We start from the raw sequence: 9690 nt of genomic DNA on the forward strand, positions 1-9690 counted from the left end.
GCAAAACATTTGCTGTCTGGAACTAAAAACAAAAACAAGTAATCACTAACAAGCAAAGAGTTGCAGGAACTCACATTTCACTCTAAGTGAGAGTCCTTTCAGTGCTGACCTTCTCCCTAGGGTCTGCAATCTTTTACTTCTCTCCCTTCCTTCATCTTGTTTCTGTTACCTTCCAAGTGCTAGGGTTACAGGTGACAACACTATCTGATTGTCGGGGTTCTTTGTTTGCTTTTGTGGGTTTTAGTTATTTCTTTTCATGTCCTACATAAATGCTGATGTAGGCACATGAAGTTTTTAAACATTTTCTAATCGTGTACGTGTGTCTTAGTGAGCATATGGAGCTCAGAGAACAACATCCAGGGAGTTGGTTCCTTCCTTCCGCCATGTGAGTTCAAGGGACTGGCAGCCATCACCTCACCAGCTGAACTATCTCACAGCCCAAGACGGCCTTTTCAAAACTGAATATTGTGAGAAGCATGGAGATCCTTGTGATCACAGGTGGGCACTAGAGGAACAAGAATGTTAAACATACACACTGTTCCTTCAAAGGAAGAGACGCATAACCTGTTCACTGCCCAGAACGCTGGGAGCTGATGTGGGGAGTAACCTGTTGACCTTTAAGCTTTCCGTATGGCCAAGACCACACCGAATCCTCCCACAGACCCTTATTGTGAGTCGTCATTCTATAAAACTCATCTTTATGGAAGATACCACGTGTATTTTACAAAGAGTTACATAGTCATGTCTTAGGCTTTATTGTGAACACAGGAATGAGTTATCACCTGAAATTTTCCCCAAAATATGCTGTGCTTAAATATGCCCAAAATAAAGCATTTGGAGTCAGACTCCTGAAGTCTGAGCCAGCATTGGACACCGAGTTGTGTTGGACTGAACTGCCTTTTTGCCTCCTGCAAATGACCACTCTACTGGCCGCGGTGGGCACAGAGACCCTCAGAACCATACGTTGTTTGGTTTCATGAAACCAGGATCTAGAGGCGAATAAATGTATGAATACCAGTTTGGACCCATAGAAAGTACCCAAGGGCTACTTCCACCATGCTAGGTTCTGGGTCAAAAATCTGTGCCCTTCCTGTGTTGACATGTGGGGAAGGCAGACATGAATGGGGAAGAGGAGAACAGCAAACTCGTAAAAGGTAAAGTATATACTACTCGGAAAGGGCCAAGGTGAAAGAAGAAACAGGAAGTGTGGGAGAGTGGTGTGTGACGGGCACGGCTTTCCAGTAGGGCATCAGGAGCATGTCAACATAGGCCAAGGCCTCGCTTGGGCAGCTGACTAAGCAGGTCTGCAAGCCATTTGTCCAACAGTGGTTTTTCAGGCTGTGTGACTTCATTTTGCAAACAGCATTTGATTTCATTGTTAGTACAAAGGCAACTATAGACGGACTCTACACCGTGCTGAACATGTAAACACAGCCAGCCAGCCATATCCTCAAGGCACAGGATGCTGCGTAACTTATTCCTAAAAGTAAAAAAGCTGACACCCAACAAGCTTACTGTATGAGGGGCTGCAGAGCTGGCTCAGTGGTTGACACTTGCTGTTGGTCTCTGAGAATACATGGAGTAGCTGTCTCTGACTGCAGTGCCCTCTTCTGGCGTCTGAGGGTAACAGGCATGCACATGGTGTGCATACATACATGCAGGCCAACACCCATATACATAAAATGAGACAAGTCGTTTTTAATTACCACTTGAGGACATGAATATATGAAATTTATATCAGGAAATCCAGGCCTAAGAACTTACGGAGCACAACAGACCAAGGAAAGGGTGCAATGCCCTCTCCTGGGCCCCTAAGAGGAAGACATGTAACACTGAGATAGTGATGCCCCCCACTGACCTGGCATCTGACCATCAGGTATGGGCATCAAGGGACTGACAGGCAAACAATTCCCAAGTAATCCAGGGCTTCAGTTGGTCTTTATTTACTGGTGTAGTCTACAAAGTTTGCAGTCTGTCCATGCACACATTTGTCCATCTGGTCCAGGTCCCATACTTCACCTTTACACTGTTCATGGTCTCACACCTTACTTTGGTAGATCAGCTCAGCTCTTCTCAGCTCAAACCTGTGACCCTGTGGCCTGGCCCCGCAGCAGTTCCTTCAGTAGCTCTCCTCCGTGGCTCTTTATCTAAACAGCCCCCTGACCCAAGAGACTGTTTACATCTCTGTCAGCCTTCTGTCTCTGCCTCCAGCAAGGCCTCTTTGGATTCTGCTGTGGCCTTTTTAACCCTTTTGTCCCCACCCCGTAACCTCCATATATACACATATGAATATAATTATTGTGAGCTGTGTAATAGGTGAGCTGAGAGTTCATATTCATAATTAAGAGTGGAATAAAAGAACCTGTGTTTGCCAACAGCCAGCTGGAAGGGAAATTGGGACGACCAGACAAATCACAGCCGGCAAAACACAGAGTGTGTGAAATTAGTGTTAATTTCTAAATTCCTGATGTTGTGGGAAGCGCTGACACAGCGTGCCCAGTGGAGCAAAAGCAGGAGATAGGAGATGAGACCGGAGGGAGACAGGAAGAGCTCACCTGACCTTATGGCTAGCGTGAGGGCTCTGGACAGTTTGGGGCACCTGAGCCACATGGTCTGACTGCCTTGGGGCACGGACTGGAGCCAGAGACAGAAGTGGGGAGGATGGGGAGGAGGCCATTGCCCTAAGGACAGAAAGCTGGTAGAAGCTTGAGCCAGGAGATCCTGAAAAGCTTTGTCGTTAGAGCCCACAGCACTGGGATGAAAGGTGAAAGAGAAGGCAGGAAAGGGTGCCAAGGAGGAGACTGGTGGTCCCTTCTAGCATTGTGAGCTAAGCAACCGCTCTGGGTTGACATTGCGGAGGCGAGGGAGCCGGCAGCAGGAACAGTGAAGGCTTGGAAATCACGGAGATTAGCTACAAGGGTCAGAGATGTCTTCACTTCGGACACAGGCAAAGACTGCCTTAGAATGGATAATGTTTATGTACTGTATGAAAGCAAAACATGGGACTGGAAATCACATGTCTACACAAAAATGTGTGCTGTGTTCATCGCAGCGCTATACACGACAGCCCACGTGTAAGAATCACCCAAAAGCCCATTACCTGATGAACAGAGACTGAATGGGGATGTCCACACAATGGCACACTACCTGGCAGAAAAAGACGCGAAATCTGAACACATGGCGCATCATGGATGAATCCCAAAAACATCGTTCAAGCTGGGCCCAGTGGTACACACAGTACTCGGGAGGTCTGTTTGGGCTATAGCTTGAGACTCTCTCTCAAACAAACAAAAATCATAATTCAAAGCACGGGAAAAAAAAGAGTCACAGAAGACGATTGTAGCCAGGATCTGAGGGAGGGGGCACAACTATAAATCATGCCAGCACTCGGGAGGCAGAGGCAGGTGGATCTCTGTGAGTTCGAGGCCAGCCTGGTCTACAAGAGCTAGTTCCAGGACAGGAACCAAAGCTACAGAGAAATCCTGTCTTGAAAAATGAAAATATAAATAAACAAATAAATAAATGATTAGTTTATGATTCTATTTTTACAACAGATAAAATAGGCAAATCTATATGGGTATAGAAGACAGACAAGTGGTTGATGCTATCCAGGGAGCCTGGGAAGAGGTGAGGTTAAGCTGGGAGATAGAATACCTTAGGGGGTAATGAAAATGTTCTAAAATTGACTGTAGTAATGTCTGCACATGTCTGTGACTCTATGAAAGACACAAAACCACATACTTTAAATTGGAGAACTATGGGCCAAATTTTAAATAAAGCTGCTATTAATGTTTTTTCTGAAGAGCTTGAAAATAAAAAGCACACACTACAGTTTCCCTGAGGGAGCCTCCAGTGCAGACGCCTCACGTGAGCATGTGTCAGGGCGGACACTGGGACCAATCAAACCACAAATGACTCCAGCCAATTGCACTTGGCAGTTTGTAGTCACACACTGGTCACACGGTACTCTCTGTGCTCAGCACTGGTCATGGGAGTCCACAGTCCATTTTGTAGATGACACGCTGGAGCAGGCAAAGTGAGGTTCCCAAAGAATGAAAAGCAGTGGCTGGAAACACAGATTCTGTATGGGCCAAGGCCGGCTTTGAATTCAGCTCTGTGCCATGGCCACTGGACTGCTCGCCTCCCTGTGCTTCAGTTCAAAAGGTGTAGATTACAGATGATAATACTCACTGCGTAAAGAGATGCGTGGATCGAGTGAACTTCTGTTTGCAGAACACAGCATGATGCTGGAGATGTGTGCTCAAGACAGCAGCTGGCGTCACTGACGATAGCACACACAGGCCTCTGAGCAGCGTCTTCTTCCACATGAGGAGGAATTAGTCTATGAAATGATAAAAGTGTAACTATATATTTACTGTCTATTTCTCTATATATGGACAAAAGTGTGTGTTATATATGTCCGCATATGGATAAAAGTGATTCTATATATGTGATCAGGCTGACCTTGAACTTACAGAGATCCACCTGCTTCTGCCTCCCAAGCGCTGGGATTAAAGGTGTGTGGCACTATGCCCAGCGAAACCAGAGCTTTGACAGGGAGCCAAGATAAGAAATGATATTGCTCCTTCAAGGCATGAGCTGTGTCAGAAACTAGGGAAGGAGCTCAGTTTAAAATAAAAAGTACATTTGGATTACACAGGAATTCAATGGTGTTTTAACATCAGAAAAGCCGCTCATGGACTACTTTACACTCTCTGGTTACAGGGGGAAAGGGGATTATCTCACTGCATGAAGGGAAAAGCCACGGATGCTAAAACCCAGTGCCCACTCATGGTTAGAGATGAATGAGCCAAAATCAAAAGGAAAGTGCTGCTGCTGTTTAAAATTGCAATTGTATATTAGATACCCCAGTATAACATATTATATTATATGATATTACAAGTACCTTAAGCCTTATCAAGCAACATAGTTAATGCTAAAAAACAAGAGAACTGCTTTCCAGGTGGAAACAGCGTAAGGATGCTCTCTTATCAATCGATGGGGCCCTGATGGACAGCTGATTCTGAACAAGGCTGCCGGTTCATCCAATGGGGAAAGAAAGGACCCTGCCAGACAACTGCATGTAAATACTAACCCTAGATTCTCATACCATAGTTTGAAAGGAAGAATTCTAAATGGGTCAAACATGTAAATATGAGATGTAAGACCACACAATTCAGAGATAATTCCTGACCTGGAATTTGGCAGGTTTCTTAGGCAAGGCACCGAGAGCTTGACTAACCAAAGAAGAAAACAGATCAATTAGACTTGACCAAAATAGAACTTTCTGTGGTGGTGCCCACCTGAACTTGAGCACCTTAGAGGTAGAATCGGGCAGAACTCCATGAGTTTGAGGCCAAACCAAGATAAACAGTGAGATCTTGCCTCAAAAACAGAACAAAAGTTAAAAGCAAACAGCAAAAACAGGGCTTGAGGTTGACGGTATAGCTCAACAATAGTGTGCTTGCTAAGCAAGTCTGAGGTTCAAGCTTCAGTTCCCAGGAGCTGAAAAAGAAGGAAGAAGGCAGAGCCAGCAATGGCTCAGTTCAAGAAGACACACAAGGGACACCTGATGATGCCCTAAATTCAATCCCCAGGACCCACAGGGTGGAAAGAGAGAACTTCACAAGGTGTCTGTCTTCAGACCTCTATATGCTTGCCTTGGCATAACCACACACACGATCACAGTCAATACATGAATGTAAACAATAAAGTTCCCGCAATTCTACTTTTTTGTGTGTATTTTAGAGCGCTAAATACCTCCTGTCTTCCAGGAATCTAGATAAAGATATCACTCCAATAGATTAAAAATGGCCACAAAGCCTTTCCACCCCTCCACCTCATCCTGAGGTAAAAACTCTTTACCACTTTCAAATCTCAGCTGGTCATGTGGATCGCTTTAACCAATGGGATTCCACAAACGTGGCAGCTGTCTGGTTTGTTTCTTTTTAGGGGGAGGGGTGGGGGCTCGACACAGGATTTCTCTGTGTAGCCCTCCTGGCTGTCCTGAAACTCACTTTGTAGACTATGCTGTCCTCGAACTCACAGAGATCCACCTGCCTCTGCCTCCCAAGTGCTGGGATTACAACAGCGTGCTCCACCACGTCCCGACTAGCTGTCTAGTTCTGAGAATCAGCCCAAGCTTCAAGACATCTGCTCGTGTACTCTCTTGCAACATTCCCACTGCTCTGCAAAGAAGCCCAGCCTGAGGGCAATCCCCTGACCTTCTAGGGAAGGCACCGGATGAGCTGTAACAGATGTGTGTCATCGGCCACCTCACTATAGCTACTAAGTAAGCCAGGTGTGCATGAAAAAACATCCTTGTCAGTTCACAGAATGTTGACAAGAAACGTGCTGGTTTAAGACACTGAGTTTTCTCATTCCCCACTAATAGTAATGGAGAACAGAAGCTAAGCCAGAGCCTTCATAGATCCCTGCTTCCTGACTGGACATTCGGGTGACCTGCTGCCTGTGCCTGCAGCTGTGGGACAAAGTAACCTCTCCCTTCCTGGAGGTGCTGTTGTTAGGAGTTTTGTCCCAAGGGATACAAAGTAACTAATACACTCACCATCATGCAAGGAAGTTCATCTGCTGAGGGGCCCAGACCTTCCTGCTGAGGCTCCAGACATGTAAGGAAGGTCTCCCAGGTCCTGCAGAATTCAGAGCTCAGTGGGGGATGCAGCTCAGAGGTAGAGCACCCATGACAAAACCCTGGGTCCAATCTCCGGCACCACAAACAATACCAAAATAATCCAAGGTGCTAATATTCAGATGAGCTAGGCTGGCCTCTGGTAGAGAGAAAGGCTCTTAGCTGTTGGCACGATGTGACCATCAGTAAATGGAGTTCCTCAGTGTAATGGGGGACTCTATTCTTCACAGGTCACACACAAGTGGCATGTGCATCCACTCGGAAAAGGCTCAAAAGTACATAATTGTAGGTGAAAAAGTGAGTTGTAGTCAGGCATGGTGGCACACACCTTTAATCCTAGGACTCTGGAGGGAGAGGCAGGCAGATCTCTGGGAGTTCCAGGCCTGCCTGGTCTACACAGTGAGTTTAGTTATATAGAGAGAGACTCTGCCAAAAAAAAAAAAAAAAAAAACAGGATTATGGAGCCTGAACCAGTCGTCTTCTGTAACCAGGCAAGGCTTCCAGTGGAAGGATTGGGACATCAACTCAGTCACAAAATCTTTGACTTAAAATTTGTCCAGCATGCAAGATACACAGGGATAATGTGGCGCAGAACTTGTGGGAGTGGCCAACCAATGACTGGTCCAACCTGAGGCCCACGACAGGGGAGGAAGACCATGCCTGACACTACCTAAATGGCCAGGAACCAGAAACTGGCTAGCCCAGAGAACTAAGAATCAAACACAACTGGCCAAAAAAAAAAAGTCAATGAAATGATCCCTAATGACATTCTGCTGTACTCGTAGACCAGAGCCTAGCCCAGTTGTCACCAGAGAGGCTTCTGCCAGCAGCTGATGGGAACAGATGCAGAGACCCACAGTCAAAAACTTGGTGGAAGCCGGGCGGTGGTGGCGCACGCCTTTAATCCCAGCACTCGGGAGGCAGAGACAGGCGGATCTCTGGGAGTTCGAGGCCAGCCTGGTCTACAAGAGCTAGTTCCAGGACAGGCACCAAAGTTACAGAGAAACCCTGTCTCGAAAAACCAAAAAAAAAAAAAAAAAAAAAAAAAAAAACTTGGTGGAGCCAGAGAACCCTGTAGAGGGGGAGGAAGGATTGTAGGAGTCAGCGGGGTTGCGAACACCACAAGAAGCAGAGCCCAGAGGGGCTCACAGAGACTGAAGTAGCAACCATGGAGCCTGTATAGGACTGACCTAGGCACTCAGCCTATTTGTTACAGCTTTGTAGCTTAGTGTTCTTGTGGGACTCCTAACAGCGGAAGTGAGGAGGGTCTCTCACCCTTTGGCCTGTTCTTAGGACCCTTTCCTCTTACTAGGTTGGTTCATCCAACGGTGATATGAGGGTATATGCTAGTCTTATAGTAACTTGCTGTGCCGGGTTTGGTTGACATTCCTGGGAAGCCTGCTCTTTTATGAAGGAAAACGGAGGAGGAGCGGGTCTGGGAGTGAGGGGAGGTGGAGTAAGGGGAAGCTGCAGTTGGGATGTAATACATGAGAGAAAAATAAATCGATCAATAAATAAGCCCAAAAAAAGTGAGTCACAGTGTGTCATAATCGTTTCTTAACTGGGAACAGTGGTGGGTATGCACAATCCCGGCATTTGGGACATAGAAGCAGGAGGATAGAGGCTTTTCCTGACTGTGAAGTGAGTTAGCAGCTGACCTACCTCTAGAAAATGAAAGGAAATAAAGGGGCTTTCAAGGAGTGGGAAGAGCAGGTGATGATTAACAGTCCCAAGGAAGGCAGCCTCTGGGCACACCTGGGAGACTACTGAGATTAGGTTCCTTTAGGCAGAGGATCCACCCCCTTCTTTGGGAGGGAATGCCCTGGGCAAAGGAAGGCCTTAGACTAAGAAAGAGGCAAAGGTAAGAGTCCTGGGAATGGATGCAGTGTTACCAGCTGCCTCGGCCCCTTCCTACCAGGCCTAAACGGACTGTGTCTTCAAGCTGCCAGCCAAAAAACAAAAAACAAAACAAAAATCCAAAAAAACAAAAACCTAATCCTTTCTCCCCAAAGGCGCTTGTTAGTGTGTTTTGTCACATGAGTAGTACAAGTGATAAAGACAGTCACACAACAGTTTAGAATATGGCCTCTGCACTCTCTCTGCTTCTTTTTTTTTCTAAAGAAAAGCAATTTTATTTAAAATAAATAAATAAATAAATAAATAAATAAATAAATAACAAAAGGAAACCGGACCAGAGCACAGGGTTAGTCCATCCGGGCCTTCAGTGTCCTGGTGGTGATCTTGTCCTTTTCAATGATGTGGACAATGATGCCCATGCCCGAGACAGCATCCCGGTCCATGGCGTTCAGCATGGCTTGGGAAATGGTCTCAAACAGGTGTTCCGGATCCATGTTGGGCTCCCAGAGGGACTCGCACATCCCATACATTTGTTTGGAGCAGGTACCACTGACTACAAAGTCGTCAGTTACCATGGGGCAGCCAATGAGGTCTAGAGAGCAAATGAAGGGCTTAAAGGTCTTCGGGTCCAACCCGGCAATGACAGGCTCTGTGTAGTAGGGACCAAACCGTTTCTCATACAAGAGGTTGGCCACCATGCTCATGAGGGTGTAGGGCTTGATCTGCCGACCTTCCTTCAGCTCATACAGGTTCAGCCAGAACTTGAGGCGTTGGGCAACTGTCTGGATGTCGTTGGCCAGCCCGGTCAAGCCTATGTAGAGCCTGTCACCCACGGGAAAGATCTTCTGGGAGTCTGTGGTCACCATCTGGGTCTGGATCCCGAAACGCCTGCCCGCGGCAATGGCCACACAGTTCTTTCCCTTCATGGCCATTGACGGTCCCTCAGTTATAGGACGTAAGAGACATGATTGCACTCTAGTAGGACTCTGATCGCCACTGAGACTCTTGTAAACTGGCTCTGGCTTTCTCTCCTCTCTCTGGTTCTTGACTAGCCTCAGACTCACTGTGTAGCAGAGGCTGGCCTTGAACTTCTGATCCTCCTGCCTCAACCTCCCAAATACTGAGACTGCAAACCCGTTGAACGTGCCTCTTTGAGGAAAAGGAGGGGGCACAGCTCATAGCTG

General features: G+C 46.7%; 1 pseudogene; it reads right to left on the reverse strand.

Moving 5' to 3' along the window:
• Nucleotides 1-8843: 8843 nt before the first annotated feature.
• On the reverse strand, nt 8844-9472 carry LOC130863918 (proteasome subunit beta type-3-like; annotated as a pseudogene).
• Between the last annotated feature and the right edge of the window lie 218 nt (nt 9473-9690).

Source organism: Chionomys nivalis, chromosome 21 (genome assembly GCF_950005125.1).
Source record: "Chionomys nivalis chromosome 21, mChiNiv1.1, whole genome shotgun sequence".
Taxonomy (NCBI): domain Eukaryota; kingdom Metazoa; phylum Chordata; class Mammalia; order Rodentia; family Cricetidae; genus Chionomys; species Chionomys nivalis.